General features: G+C 38.9%; 1 non-coding gene across 1 annotated transcript; it reads left to right on the top strand.

Moving 5' to 3' along the window:
- The first annotated feature begins 3,330 nt into the window (after positions 1-3,330).
- Positions 3,331-3,434, top strand: LOC138146617 (U6 spliceosomal RNA). The gene has a single exon (XR_011164550.1). It is a non-coding gene; the product is annotated as a U6 spliceosomal RNA (small nuclear RNA).
- The last annotated feature ends 10,793 nt before the right edge of the window (positions 3,435-14,227 follow it).

The following is a 14,227-nucleotide window of genomic DNA, read 5'->3' as shown; positions in this document are numbered from 1 at the left end:
CACACACACACACACACACACACACACACACACACACACACACACACACACATACACATTTCTAAAAGGCCTAAAATAGTTTCCCAATTCACAGCAGTTAAGAACCACCAAGTTAGTAGAGATTATGTAACATCTAGGGCAGGGGTGGGGAACATGTAGCCTTGAGGTCGCATGTGGTCTGCTAGATCCTCAGATGTGGCCTTCTTACTGAGTCCAAGTTTTACAGAATAGGTCCTTTTACTAAAAGGATTTGTTCTGTGAAGTTTGGATTCAAAGGGCTGCACTTGAGGACCTAAAGGTTTACATGTAGCTTCAAGGCTTCAGGTTCCCCACCCCTGAGCTAGAGTCAGAGCCTCTAAGTACGATAAGTGATGGCTGACTGTCAGTCTAATAACAAAGGAACAGGCAGGAAAACTATTAAACGCAGACACAAGGACTAAGAAATAAAAGCCTACAAGTTTGAGGATATTTAGGGTAAAGGTAAATAACCCTGAAGGTCCCAATATACCCTGATACTGATCACATCATGAATTCCTCTGTGGTATAATCACTGACGTCCACAATGATTCTTTTGTAGAAAATCTTAAATTAAGTCTAATAGTCTCTGTTTAAATGTGAATCTTAGCCCTTTCTGTCTATTTTTTAATCACTCTTCTATAACCATTTTAGAAGTGGAAGTTTTTATTTTGAATTTTTGTCTGCTTTCCCAGTCATCGTGGCCAGAAACTTTCATCTCCTTCTAGTGCTGATGAGTCCTTCCAACCACAGGTTGACTAGTCCTCATATGGCAGACAATCTGTTGACAGGGCAATACTCCAAGGCTTTCCAGCTTTATAGACCCTGTCAGACTTTGTAGTCCCCTAGTACCACCTCTGAGAGCCTACAGATGCCACTATGACACAATGAATCATCAGAGGAGGAATTTTCATTCAGGGGATATTTCCATCCAAAACAAAGGAAAATAATTTTCTTTAAAGTTTAGAGTAGAAAGGGGGTGGGTCTTAATTTACTCACATAGTGAGGTGGTAAAATATAAAAGACTACATAAATACAAGATATCTGTGATGATGACCAGAACAAAGAATTGCTATGTGTACACCTGGTAATGAGACCGAGCCACGTTTTAAGTGAGACAAATCATATGAACTATATAAGCATAAGGATAAAGCAGTTATAGTGATTTTCTTGTACAGTTTATGGAAATGCATCTCACTACACCATAGAGTCCGAGAAAGTTATTAAGTCACAAAAGAATATAGTGATATACATTGTAAAGTGCAACCCTGCCCTGAGCAGATCTGGAAGCACCAGGAAAAATGTCCTCCTTCAAGAAGGGCTTGATAATACATGGAATTTAAAGAGTACCTGTCTTCCTTCTGGACAGCTCAATACTTTCCCATTCTGTCTGTCATTCTTCCTCACTTAACTACATATAGGAAGCATGCATCCACTAAAGTCGTAACATAATATCTGAAAAATAATATCAGGTTTTCCAAGGTTTTGCTAGTGAAAATGAAGGTTTGTCAGTTCCTCTCATGCTCTGATAAATCCAGGGCCTTATCCATTTGAGGACCCCCTCCAATGAGAAAAATTAAAACCTGTGCCTGTCTGCCCCTTCTGTGTCACTCTTGTCCATGTTTGTCTATAAACTAACCACAGGAGTGCATCCAATGTGCTGAGGATTCCTCCAGATTTCTTGGCACCTAGGTGGCACAATGGATAGCGTGCCAGGTCTGGAGTCAGGAAGACCTGAGTTCAAATTTGGCCTGAGACACTTATCAGCCAGGTAACCTCCATTTGCCCCAGTTTCCTCATCTGTGAAATGGGGATAATAATACCACCTACCTCTCAGGGTTGTTGTCAGGATAAATGAGTAGTATCTGTGATGCTTAGCACAGTGACTGGCCTATGGGCACCATATAAATTTTACCTTTTATTATTAGTTACCAATGGATAATGCAGACCACCTATCATTTATCCCTCTGTCCTGCTTTATGACAGAACCATCTTCTTTTCTTTTTTCCCTCAAGTCTCACATTTTTCTGATGACCTCCCCCCACCTTTTATACTACTTCTCATTTGTACTATGTATTCACAGACAGCTCATGGTCACCATGACCCTAGTCTAGTCTTTGTACTTTGGGTGCTTCTCGACTGGAAATCAGACAGCATCCCCAAAAGCATAGTGTTGCTTAAAGAAAAAAAGATTCATCTCTGTTGCCAGAATCAGCTTTGGGGTGATGAGCAATTTCCTGAAAGTAATCCAGCCCATTCTCCTCTTGGACCTGGCAGATTCTACCAAGATGAAGAGAGTTCAAACCTTTGCCTTGCTAACTCCACATGTATGGTTGTTGTAGAGAATCAATCTTTGCTTTCTTGTTTTTTTTCTTTTTGCTTTTTGGAGGGGGGAGGGCAGGGCAATTGGGGTTAAGTGACTTGCCCAAGGTCACACGTCTAGTAAGTGTTAAGTGTCTGAGGCCGGATTTGAACTCAGTTCCTCCTGACTCCAGGGCCAGTGCTTTATTCACTGCACCACCCAGCCGCCCCTAGTCTTTGCTTTCTTGAAGAAGCTTGCTACCAGGAAATTTGACCACCAAGTGATGCTTGGTTTTGTTTCATTTTTTTCTATCAATAGCAACTCATTAAGACTGACTAGCAAGGTACAGAGAGATCTGAAGTCTCCACAATTGGAGGGAATACTCACACCATTGAAATCTTTGCCCTTTTGTGGTACTGAGGACTCAACTTTAATAAAACAGTTATTAATTGAGTCATCACAATGTGCCCAGTTCTGTGTTAGGTGCCACAGGAAGCCTTTTCCGATCTCTCTATATTCTGGGGACTTTCCCTCATTTATCCTGACAACAACCCTGAGAGGTAGGTGGTATTATTATCCCCATTTCACAGATGAGGAAACTGGGGCAAATGGAGGTTACCTGGCTGATAAGTGTCTCAGTTTATCTCCAGTTTATCCAGTCTATAGCTTCTCTGTACATAGCTGTGCATAGACTATCTCCCTTAGATTGTGAGCTGCTAAAGAGCAAAGACTGTCTTTTGACTTTCTCTGTATCCCTGGGGCTTTGCAAAGTGATTGTCATATAGTAGGTGCTTAATAAATGTTTATTGACTGACTGACTGACTGACTGATTCTGAAGCATAAGGGAAAAGTATGAAGCATGGGCCGTGACTTCAGGGAGTGTGCAAGCTCATTAAGAAGATGAAAAATACATAACGCTGAGAGTAACATATGACATTATGTGATTAAATGCCAAAGTGACTGGCAAGGATAACAGTTCTGAGCAAGGAGAGATTAAAGTGATTGCCTGGTATGCCCGTTTTGGCAGTGCCTATACTAAAAGTGGAACGAAACAGAGAAGGTTAGCACGGCCCATGCATGAGGATGACGTGCAAATTCACAAGTGTTTCATGTTTATTTGATATCATATTGCTCTCCTTCTCATTGAGGGAGGGAGGGGCAAATGGGAGAGAGAGGATTTGGAACTCAGTATTTTTTTAATGTTTAAAATAAGTTGGGTTTTTTTTTTATTTTAAAGTAAAGTAACTAACTGGAGGATCAACGGATTATGGATTTCAAGCAGAAAGGGTCTCATTGTCATGAAGGACTGGAATAAACACTTCTTCTGGAATATAAAGAAAGGGAATAACCATTTACATAGAGCCTATTACATGCCAGAAACTCTTCTAAAGCACTCTTTTAGAAATATCATCTCATTTGATCTTCACACCAACCCTGAGAGATAGGTGCTTTTATTATAATCCTCATTTAATCCACAATTGAGGCCAATAAAGGTTAAGTGACTTGTCCAGGGTCTCACATCTAGTAGGCATTTGAATCTGGATTAGAACTCAGCTCTTCCTAACTCCAGGCCCAGAGTTCTATCCGCTGTGCCACCTAGGTACCACAATCTTGCCTAGGCTATATTCACACAGGACTTCAAAACTAACTGTTTTGACTGAATCAAATAGGAATGCCTGTCAAACAACAGAGTTAAATTACATTTTCCCACTGAATTGATGGTTAATTGACTAAATTGACCGAACATATGTTTTTGATGATGTCATACCCATGTTCCCCAAATGAATTTATTCAACAAGAAAGACAGTGATGCATAGGAAAGAATACTGGGCTAGGAATCAAAAAGAACTGGGTTCAAGTCCTAGCTTTGTTACCATCCAGCTGTAACCTCGGACAAATGATTTGTTTGAACTTCAATTTTCTCATTTAAAAACTGATGGATTGAACTGGGTGTTCCTTGAGATCTATACTAGATGTTGCTTTAGCAGTTTCCCAACACAATGGAAAGAGCACCAGTCCTGGAGGCAAGAGGACCTGAATTCAAATCCAGCCTCAGACACTTACTAGCTGTGTGATCCGTGGGCAAGTCACCACATCACTTGCCTCAAAAAAAAAAAAAAAAGAGGTTACCCAATATATAGTAGCACTGAGTAATCATGGTGGATTTAAAAGGTGCCTGAGTTCCTGAACTCAAGAAACTTACAGTCCCATTGCGGAAGCAAAATTCACATTAAACAGAGTATAATTTAGTGCATTTTATAACTAAGTACCCCCAGTACCAAAATGTAGGAAACATAGAAATCTATCTACTATGTACAGTAGTTACAACACTCTACTTCTTCAGTGCCTAGTATGTTCAAGACACTGGAGATGCAAAGACAAAATGAAAAATGACCCCTGCCATGAAGGAGTTGACATCCTACTAGAGGAATACAACATGAATAGAAATACATACATGATAATGTAAAGAAAGAGAAAGGGCCTCATATGGGCTGTGAAACGTGGACTGAGTTTGAAGGAAGATAAGGATTCTAAGAGGTAGGAGAGAAAAGGGGGCACCATCCAGGGATGGGAGACAGCCAGCCTATGCAAAAAAAAGCATGGAAGCAAGTGCTAAAATGCCAAGTTTGGGGATCAGCAAGTAGACCAGTCTGGCTGGAACATAAGAGCGTGTGAAGGTGAGTAATAAGGGAATAAATCCTGAAAGGCAGTCTGGAGCCATATCATAAAGGGCTTTAAATGCCAAACCGAGGAATTTGTGTTTTATCCTAGAAGTAATTCACAGATAAATAAAATGTGAGTGCTTTCAGCCACCTGAAAGAAAGGTAACTACTATATATAAAAAGTATTATTGCAATATGCAAATTACTTATCAGAAACATAAACACATAAGTAGATGACAGTTTGCAAGCGTGCATATTGGGTTAAACCAGACCTAACCCAACTGTACATTGGTATTAGTATGAGTCCTCAATAAGGTCTGAATGGAAAAGTCAGGGGCCTCTTTGTGTTTAAGAGATCAAAGCTTTTCACAGGGAGTATTCCAGAAGAACAAGAACTCTAGAGTTTAAATGATTAGAATCAGGAAGGGGTAAAAGGTACCCTGAAAAGATTTGCTAAGCTGGTAGATCCTAATTTTTGTTTCTTTGTTTGTTTTTACCAAAGATAGTCCATGCCTTGTCCATGGGACATTTGTTCATTACATATTGCAATGCTAATTATGTGCATCTGAAAAAGACCACCATAAAAATAACTGTAGTTTATGTGTCAACATCAGTTGCTGTGGATAAAGGGTAGAAAAATTCCATTAAGAACTTGAAAAGACCCTCCAAATTATGTCAATGCATACAGTGATACGTGATGACTTTGATGCAAAAGTGGGGAAAGGTGACAATGGGGGGAAGAAATTACAGAAGCCAAAAACCTGTAGATAATATGGAAATCCATATCATGACCACTTTCTTCCCAAAGAAGGGGGAGGGCTGATAGACACTACATATGGCAAGCATCAAACAACATCACAAAGAATGAAACTGACCAAATTTTATCAAAAAGGAGAATATTTATTCTGGATATAGAAATTATCTTTCAGTAAGCTGTCTAAGCAATCATACCATCACCTCATCAGAGACAAGATCAGAATATATAATAAACAGCAAGTAGAATTGGAAAAAGATAAGGCATATGATTAAAAACATTTAATTCTGAATTACTTAAATGTTATTAAAAGTTATGAAATGAGAAATGGACAACAGAAATTACATTGACACTGACTATAATAATTTCATTCAGAAGTTAAACCAATGTAAATTAATTACTACAAGAAGCCCGAAAGGGCCCAGAAAGTACCTTACTTAGCCAACATCTGACTTACTTGACAGATGGACAGAGATGGCTGCCAAATGCAACACCAGGCTAGAATTATAAATTCATCTATAAAATCTTTTGAAGAAAGATGGACAATTATAAGTAGCAACAACTTACAAAGCACAAAGAAACAGTGGACAATAAAACTAGTTAAAGAAACTAGTTTAAATGAAAGAACGACTTTAAAACAAGAGCAAAATATTCAACTAAGCAAAATTATTCCAATAGTGTTCAAGGTCAAAAATGGAGAGAGAAGAAAAATCTATGATAAAATATAACAGAAAAAAGAAAAAAAAACATTTTAACAAATGTTTTTCTCTATCGATGATAGTAGAACCACCATATTTGTACACTAATCACAGTCCCTTAGGTGCTTATAGAGGAGATAGAAATGTCATTAATGAGAAAAAAAGACAGAGAAAGTGGACAACTTTAGCCAAATACCTATGGAGGAAATCCATGCTGGAAGTAATATAATTGTAATGACATGGAGGGAGCAATATACAAAGTATCTGAAAGAGGATACATAGCAAAACATGAAAAAAAAAACCTCAGACCTTGTTAAAACCAAGGAAAGGTAATCAAGAAAACATTAATAACTAGCAACCTATATAACTATCCTTCCAACTATACTCAATCTTTGTGATTGTTATTTATATACAAATCAATAACATGATTGGTAACGGTATTAGTAGGAGACAAGCAGGATTTCAGAAGTGATATTCTACAGTGGACTACATTTACTATCTCACAATAAACTTAGAGATGTAGAGAATATAAAATGCAATTTTGCTTATTGCTTGTTGATTATCACTTGTTGATTTCATAGAACAAAATGCCACCTTATTGGCCCTTTTATAGGAAGCTGTCTCCAATTATAAATCACAATCATTCAGGATTCCTTGGAAAATATAACAACAGGAATAACCTGTTCAGCGGTCTGCTGATAATATACATCAGGGGAGACATAGAGCAAAGAAATGTATTCACCATTTTCATGTAGAAATCCAGGGTGTAGTCTAGGTTGAAAGGGGATTGATTCCCCTTGGATAGTGAGGTCCTCCAGGTGCTCTCCAACTGTAAAATGAGGGAGCTGGACTAGATGATCTTTAGGGATCCATTCTAACCACACAGGTCCTGTGATGCCCATGTCCCCTCATCTCTAAAATATGGGACCAAAGTGAGATGATCTCAAAATTCCTTTTGTATCTTAAACCTGAGTCTTCTTGTTTTGAATCTAGGAACTTACTGTGTAGGGGGAAGGGAAAAGATATATGTGAATTTTACTTTAGCCAGCAGTAAGATGAAAAAAGGGAAACATTTAAAAGTCACTTTTTTATTCTCACTATAAGCCAAAGAAAGAGGCAAAGTGTGTTTTCTCATATGGGATATTTTCCGTTAAAATTTTTCATTTCTTTTTATCTTATTTTTTTTTATTAATATAAACTTTGGCAAAAGGACTGATATTTAGTCCAAAATAGGCTTGGCAATGTATTCAATCTTCTCTCCAAATCCATTTTAACCTTATGTTTCAATCTTCCTATCCTGGGCTATCTAGGCCATGCCATTGTAAATACTGTAATATTAAAAACAAAGCTTATCCATCAGAGCATATAACTTGGACAGACACTGCAAATGGAAGTTGAACTGTATCCAGAATTGAACAGGAGGAAGACAGCAGGTTGGATTGCCTTTGGGAAATGGTAAAGTTCTACCAATGACCCCAAACTTCTCCCTGAAACAAAGGAACATTTTTTTCTAAAATATTCTTCAAGTAATGTTGTGTTGCTTAAGTCATAGAATATGATCATCTCCCAAGAACTGAAGAAACATCCAAAAAGCAATGGAGAGGCTCACGGTGTGCGTAAGCAGGATGCCGCACATCAGAGAAAAGAAATTATGGAGAAGTCATATGAAGGATGTTATCATAGTATGCCCAGAACAAAAGATGGGCTGGTCACATAGTAAGGATAAAGGATATTCTATGTGCCCCTCTGGTGTTCTCACAATATCAAGAGATCTAGAGGAAGGATCCTTGCTAGTGAGTTCCATGTCATGATGCCCAAGGAAAATGTATGCAAATACAGGAAAGAATCTCACAGGAAGGACAAGCTTAGATGGGTTGCTATCTATATCACTGGAGTGCATTAGTTTTCATACTGATGAAATAACAGAACCATTGTATTGAATTGTTAAAAATTCAGATTGATTAGAACCTATCCTTCAAGTTCAAACTCAAGCTCCACTTCCTCCATTTGCCCTTCCCTAGCCCCTCTAACCTGTTTCTGTGAACTCATAGCATATATCTTTATGCTTGACCTTGTGTTCTTTTTCAAGCTATATCTTCTTTAAAATTATGTTTTCCCTTCCTATGTAAATCTTGTGGGGTTATCTGTTAATATGTCAATGTCTTATCTCTCCAACTAGATTTTTAACTCCTTGAGGGTTAAAACCATGCATTATGTTTTTTTTACATACTCCTATAGTAATCAGTGCATAATAATGTCTGTTGAATTTTTTAGAGTGATTCTCAACTGTAAATTCAACCATGATATTAAAATCAAATGTATTATTTTTATTTCCAAGGTATAATGTGTGCCAATAGTTCTTCCAGATCTCTCCAAAAAAAAGATCATGATAATAAGCTGACATAGACTTAGGACCAGTGAGAAACACAAGTTTACACAATGAATAACTTAGCAAAGTGAGACTTAGAATTTATAGCACATCGTCTTCTACTTAGCAAGTTGAAATTCATCACATCCCTTAGGCTGATTATGACATTAAATCTTGTATTTTATGGACTCGAAAAGACCTAAAGTGATTTCCGGGAGAATTTTTAATGGGGATATAAGAATTCCTTTGGAAAATGTAAATGCCTTTAGAGCTTGCTAAATGTATATTTAGGTGTAGAGTCTACTTTGCTTCATGTAATATACTATGAAAAAGCAGATTTGGAGTATTCTATGTGTACAAGCAGTTATGATAATGATATTTATGAAAATTCAAGGAAAATAATACAATTCAACTTAGATTTCAGAGGACTAGATGTTGAATTATAGCTCTTGACTAATTGAAATGACCTATAGTTGATGAGAAATTTGCTTTTAAACAAAGTGTTGATGTTTACTTATATGTTGTAGGGAGAGTTCTGTTGGGGTTGGGAAGGACAGTGTAAAGACAAACTGACATTTTTAAAAGAACATAAATAAAATATTTTTAAAGACAAATCTACAAGATTTTTCCAGAAGCTACATACGAAACAGGATTTGGAATTTTATCTCTGATTCCACCATTCTCTTACTATATTTTTGTCTGATAACCACATAATTTTTTTTCAAGAAGATTCCATTCGAAAATAGGATACATATCTAAAGCAAATTAAATTGCTTCTCATCTCCAGAGATAGGTAGAATTATGAAAGTCATGATAGGTGAACACATTCTTGACATCAAGAGGCAATATATACTGTTTTGATATGGCATGGTATAACAGAAAGAGACCTGGATTTGGATACAGAGAACTTGGGTTTGAATCCTGACTCTGATAGTGAAGAGAAAGAAAGGAAATAAGCATTTATTAAATGCCTGCTGTGTGCCAGAAGATGTTCTAAGTGCTTTACAAATGTTGTCTCATTTGATCATTTATTATTGACTGTATGCTCTTGGTCAATCTCTGAATGTTACTTTCATTATCTCTATCTAAGAGGGTATTGATGAGGAAGTTCATCAGTTTAATGAATTTACCTTGTGAAACTTTGTTTGGAATTTTAATCATCCCTATTTCTACTCCTACAAATTAAGGGTGTACCAACTTGCACCTGCCTTATTAAGAGGACAAAACACAACTCCTCATTGTTTCAATGGCTGGGACTAACTATTTCTAAGATGATTTGGTTGGCTAGGATTCTTTAGAGGACAGACTTTGATGGGAGTAAGCATCCCTTTGGCCAGCCCATAGAAATGAACCAACAGACTTTCTCAGTTGGGGGCAGGGGGGCGGTATTTTTTACCTTGTCTTTTAATTGCTGTGAGAGCAGTAGAGCTAATAGTGGGCATGGGTATGTGAACAGCCCCTCTCCCCAAGAACTGTTATTAATGGCTTCCTTGGAGCAGAAAGACACAGGAGCCACATGTACTTGCCCACATGTCCTAAGGTGAGGATTCCTGAGAGTGGCCAGTCCAAGAAAAAGAAGCAAAGTATCATGAGTTCCTGCCACACAGCTGAGACTACCATGAACTCATTCATGAAACCTAATGGGGGAGTTCAGGAATAATGTCATTCCTTAACCCCCGCCTCCTGCTTAGAGGAGGGGAAATTTCCTAAATAGCACAATGCCAGAGCCCTTTATCCAGAGAAATTTACTAGTTCATGTTAGTATTCGAAATCCTGGCCTGGGGGCAGCTAGGTGGCACAGTGAATAGAGCACCAGCCCTGGAGTCAGGAGGACCTGAGTTCAAATCTGGCCTCAGACAGTTAACACAAAACTAGCTGTGTGACCTTGGGCAAGTCACTTAACCCCAATTGCCCTCCAAAAAGGAAAAAAAAGAAATCCTGGCCTGCTAGAAAGAGAAGGGGAGTTCCTGACCATCCTGACTCTCAGAGAAGGATATCCATGTGACCTCCCACAGTGTTTGTTGTTTTCATTGCTGTTCATCCTTCATTTTTGGAGAGGGCCGTTAACATTGCAGGTGATGTCTTGACTCTTGAGTGAATTGGAGTTAAGTGAGGCAGAGCTGCACAAAGTTGTCAGTCTCACTCCCTCTTCCAGAGTCACCGAAATCCCATGACAGGACAAAAGTCAGGATGACTGATGATGGCCTGGGATGCACTGGAAGACCTTGGCATCTTTGATGTGTGACCAAACTCTAATAACTCCACAGCACCTTCTTCAGCTGTCTTCATGACCATTGGAGCAAATTGTTCTCATCTACCTATTCTGCCAAGGAAACCTTCACATGCTTGGTGTAGACACCCCTTAACTCACCAACAGGTTCAAGGCCTATTGGTTGGTTACCCTCAACCTAGTTTAGCCCATCTGCTGAGACTGGGGGTGGGGGTGTGTCCACTGCACATGCTACAGTTTCTTGGAGCCATAGGAAGAGGTCAGTAAAGGACCAAAGCCATGACACAGAGGAACAGAAGACTTGTCTGTACTTGGTTCCTTCCACACCTCACTCTTTGAGTTTTGAGGACCATTTTAAGTTTCACAGGAAGTGGGGGGATAGCTTGTCTAGTAGCTGAAAAATGTTTGCCTTTTTTAGGAGTGCAAACCAAGGGTGCACCATGAGCCTGTTATACCTTCTGGGAAAGCTGGGTAGTCAATATAATGTTGTGATGCTGCCCTGCAGGCACATCTCTTCCAAGTGGAATCCAAACTACAGTTAGTTATTGAGTCAGAACAATTCTAGGACCCTGAGAGGGAGAGAGGGAGAATTGGGACTCCCCAGAGAGAGGGAGAGGAGAATTCCATTAACTGATGAGCTATTGCAGGTTCCTTATGTGTTTTCTATCTGCTCATGGGCACCTATGAATTCTTTTAATCTCTTGCATTTTCTGTGAGGTGAAATAAAAGTTATACTCCACCTTGAGTGTTTGTATAAGAGCTAGGGACTCTTTTGTTGTTCTTCAATTGCTTCTCAGTTATATCAGACTCTTCATGACTCCATTTGGAGTTTTCTTGGCAAAAATGCTGCAGTGGTTTGCCATTTCCTTCAGCTCATTTTACAGTTGAGGAAGCTGAGGTAAAGAGGGTTAAGTGACTTGCCCAAGGTCACAAGGCTAGTAAGCTTCTGAAGCCCAATTTGAACTCAGGAAGGTGAGTCTTCCTGACTACAGGTCTGGAACTTTATCCACTGTGCCACCTAGCTGCTAACCACATCTATGAAAGCCTCTATAAAAGCTATATTTGGACTTTTGTCAGAGTATATTCTGGATAGGGGAGATAATGTACCAAAAGAGATACTGATTTTTAGGGCTACCACCAGAATTGGACTGGGTCCATATGAACTGAACAACTGGGGACTCCTGAGCTACTTGTCTTATGTAGAATGAGGGGGGTAGATTAGATGACCTAAAGTCCCTTCCATTTCTAAATTTATGATCTATTCATCTTTTTGCACCAATACATAAAGTACTAAGGAAATAAAATATTTATATTTTGATTTTTTTACTATTCATTAAATGTTTTTATAAGAGCATTATTGATAACTTGACTAAGAAATATGTATTCATTTATTCATACAAGAACAGGCTGTCACAGACAGAAAGAAGGCCACCCTCAGAAGGTTTACACAGCAGGGTGGGAGGACATGTTGCCTTCTTCCATGCCTGAGTGCAAATCTAGCCATGTAGCCCCAGATGGAAGCTAAGTATGGATGGGGACAAGGCAGAGTTGGCAGCCCATGTAACTGGGTATGCTCCTGGTCACACATACCACTGTTACACTTCCCCTGTGGCCACTTTCCTGATCCACTTTTAAAGTCACACAGGAAAGCTGCCCTGATGGTGCTTTCTAGGGAGAATTCAGGAGTGGGTCAAAGGAAGGGTTTTCTCTTCTCTGAACTCAGGCAGCTACCCCCAGGAGCATGAAACAGAGATTCAGGTGGAACCAACTGAAACAAAAAGCCATTTAATCAGAAAGCAGTTGTCCTCTTAAATGTCTTCAATGTGATGAATCATAACTAAAGGCAAAAAGGCAGATTAAATCACTCTGTCAATCCACCCATCAATGCAGAAGCGCATAGCTTAACTCTTCTTTCATCAGATCTGAAACTGATGATAAACGATTGCCTGCTTTTTCCCCTCATGCGTAATGAAAATTAAGTCTCACTCTGTAAAAGGCGGGGTGTTGATTTGGAGGATTGTCTGAAAGTCTGCATTTATACTGAATGAATATATCTGAGAATTTATGTAATGCTTTTGTATAATAATGATAATATTTAATAATAGCTAGCATTTGTGCATCACTCAGTATGTGCCAGGAACTGGGCTTTATAAACACTTTACAATTATTATCTCATTTGCTCCCCACAGAAAATCTGGAAGGTAAGCACTATTATTATCTTCATTTTTCACAAATAAGTAAGGCAGACAGAGGAGTAATGACTTGCCCAGGGTCTCACAGCTGGTAGGTATCTGAGACCAAATCTGTACTTAGGTTTTCCTGACTCCAGGCTCCATGCTCTGTCTACAATGCTATTCTTCTGAAAATGGTATGTAACTAGAGGTAAATTTGAGCAAGAATACATCTTAAGTGAGGGAAACATCTCAATTTGTCAAATCAATTAGGTTTTAAGCTTTTCTTTTGGTAGGGATGAAGATAAGAGGCTGAGAAATGAACTCTTGACTATTATGGAAAAGGAGGAAAGGGAAGCCTGCATTTTGTTTTGGTCCAAGAAAAGAAGGCATTCGAGGTTAAAATCATTTTGTTTTCTTTTTTAAATGAGACAAGGTCTGAAATGCAATGACCACTCGTGAATCTGATCTCAATATTGATTGGCACGGACACTTTGACCTGCTCCATTTCTGACCTTGGCCAGTGGCTCTGAACAACTTGAGGGCTCGCCATATTGGTACCAAACAGTACAGACACCCAACTGGCTTTAGCCCTTCTTTAACTTCAGAACTCTTAAGCTCAAGTGACCCACTGACCCTCATCTTTCCCAGCAGCAGGGGACTATAGAAATATGCCACCAGATCTGGCTGAAAAGAGCTTTTAAAAGGGAAAGTATGGAGAGAAAGTGAAAAAAGATAAAAAGAGAAATTTAATATATATAACATTGCTCAAGGAACTTTACACCCAAATGGAAATACTAGCAAGATTTTTGCTTAAAAAGAGAAAGACAATTTTAGTGTTATTGGGGGTGGGGGGGTGAGGGATAAGCAGACAACTAGCTGGGCCAGCTAGCTAAATGTCTGAGTCCAAAATGCAGGCATAGTCTAAAGACTGCCAATGGTGACATCCTTTCACTATCTCACTCACATCCTTCAGCACCAATCCAGAAAACTATCTCAGGGATCTGGTGGTATTTCAGTCTCCTG

The sequence above is a fragment of the Petaurus breviceps genome, unplaced genomic scaffold (assembly GCF_028583685.1).
Source record: "Petaurus breviceps papuanus isolate PSGF00001 unplaced genomic scaffold, PetGlider_PUasm1.0 90763, whole genome shotgun sequence".
NCBI classification, from domain to species: Eukaryota; Metazoa; Chordata; class Mammalia; order Diprotodontia; family Petauridae; genus Petaurus; species Petaurus breviceps.
Note: the sequence above shows the minus strand (reverse complement) of the source record. Positions and strands in the feature narration are given on the sequence as shown.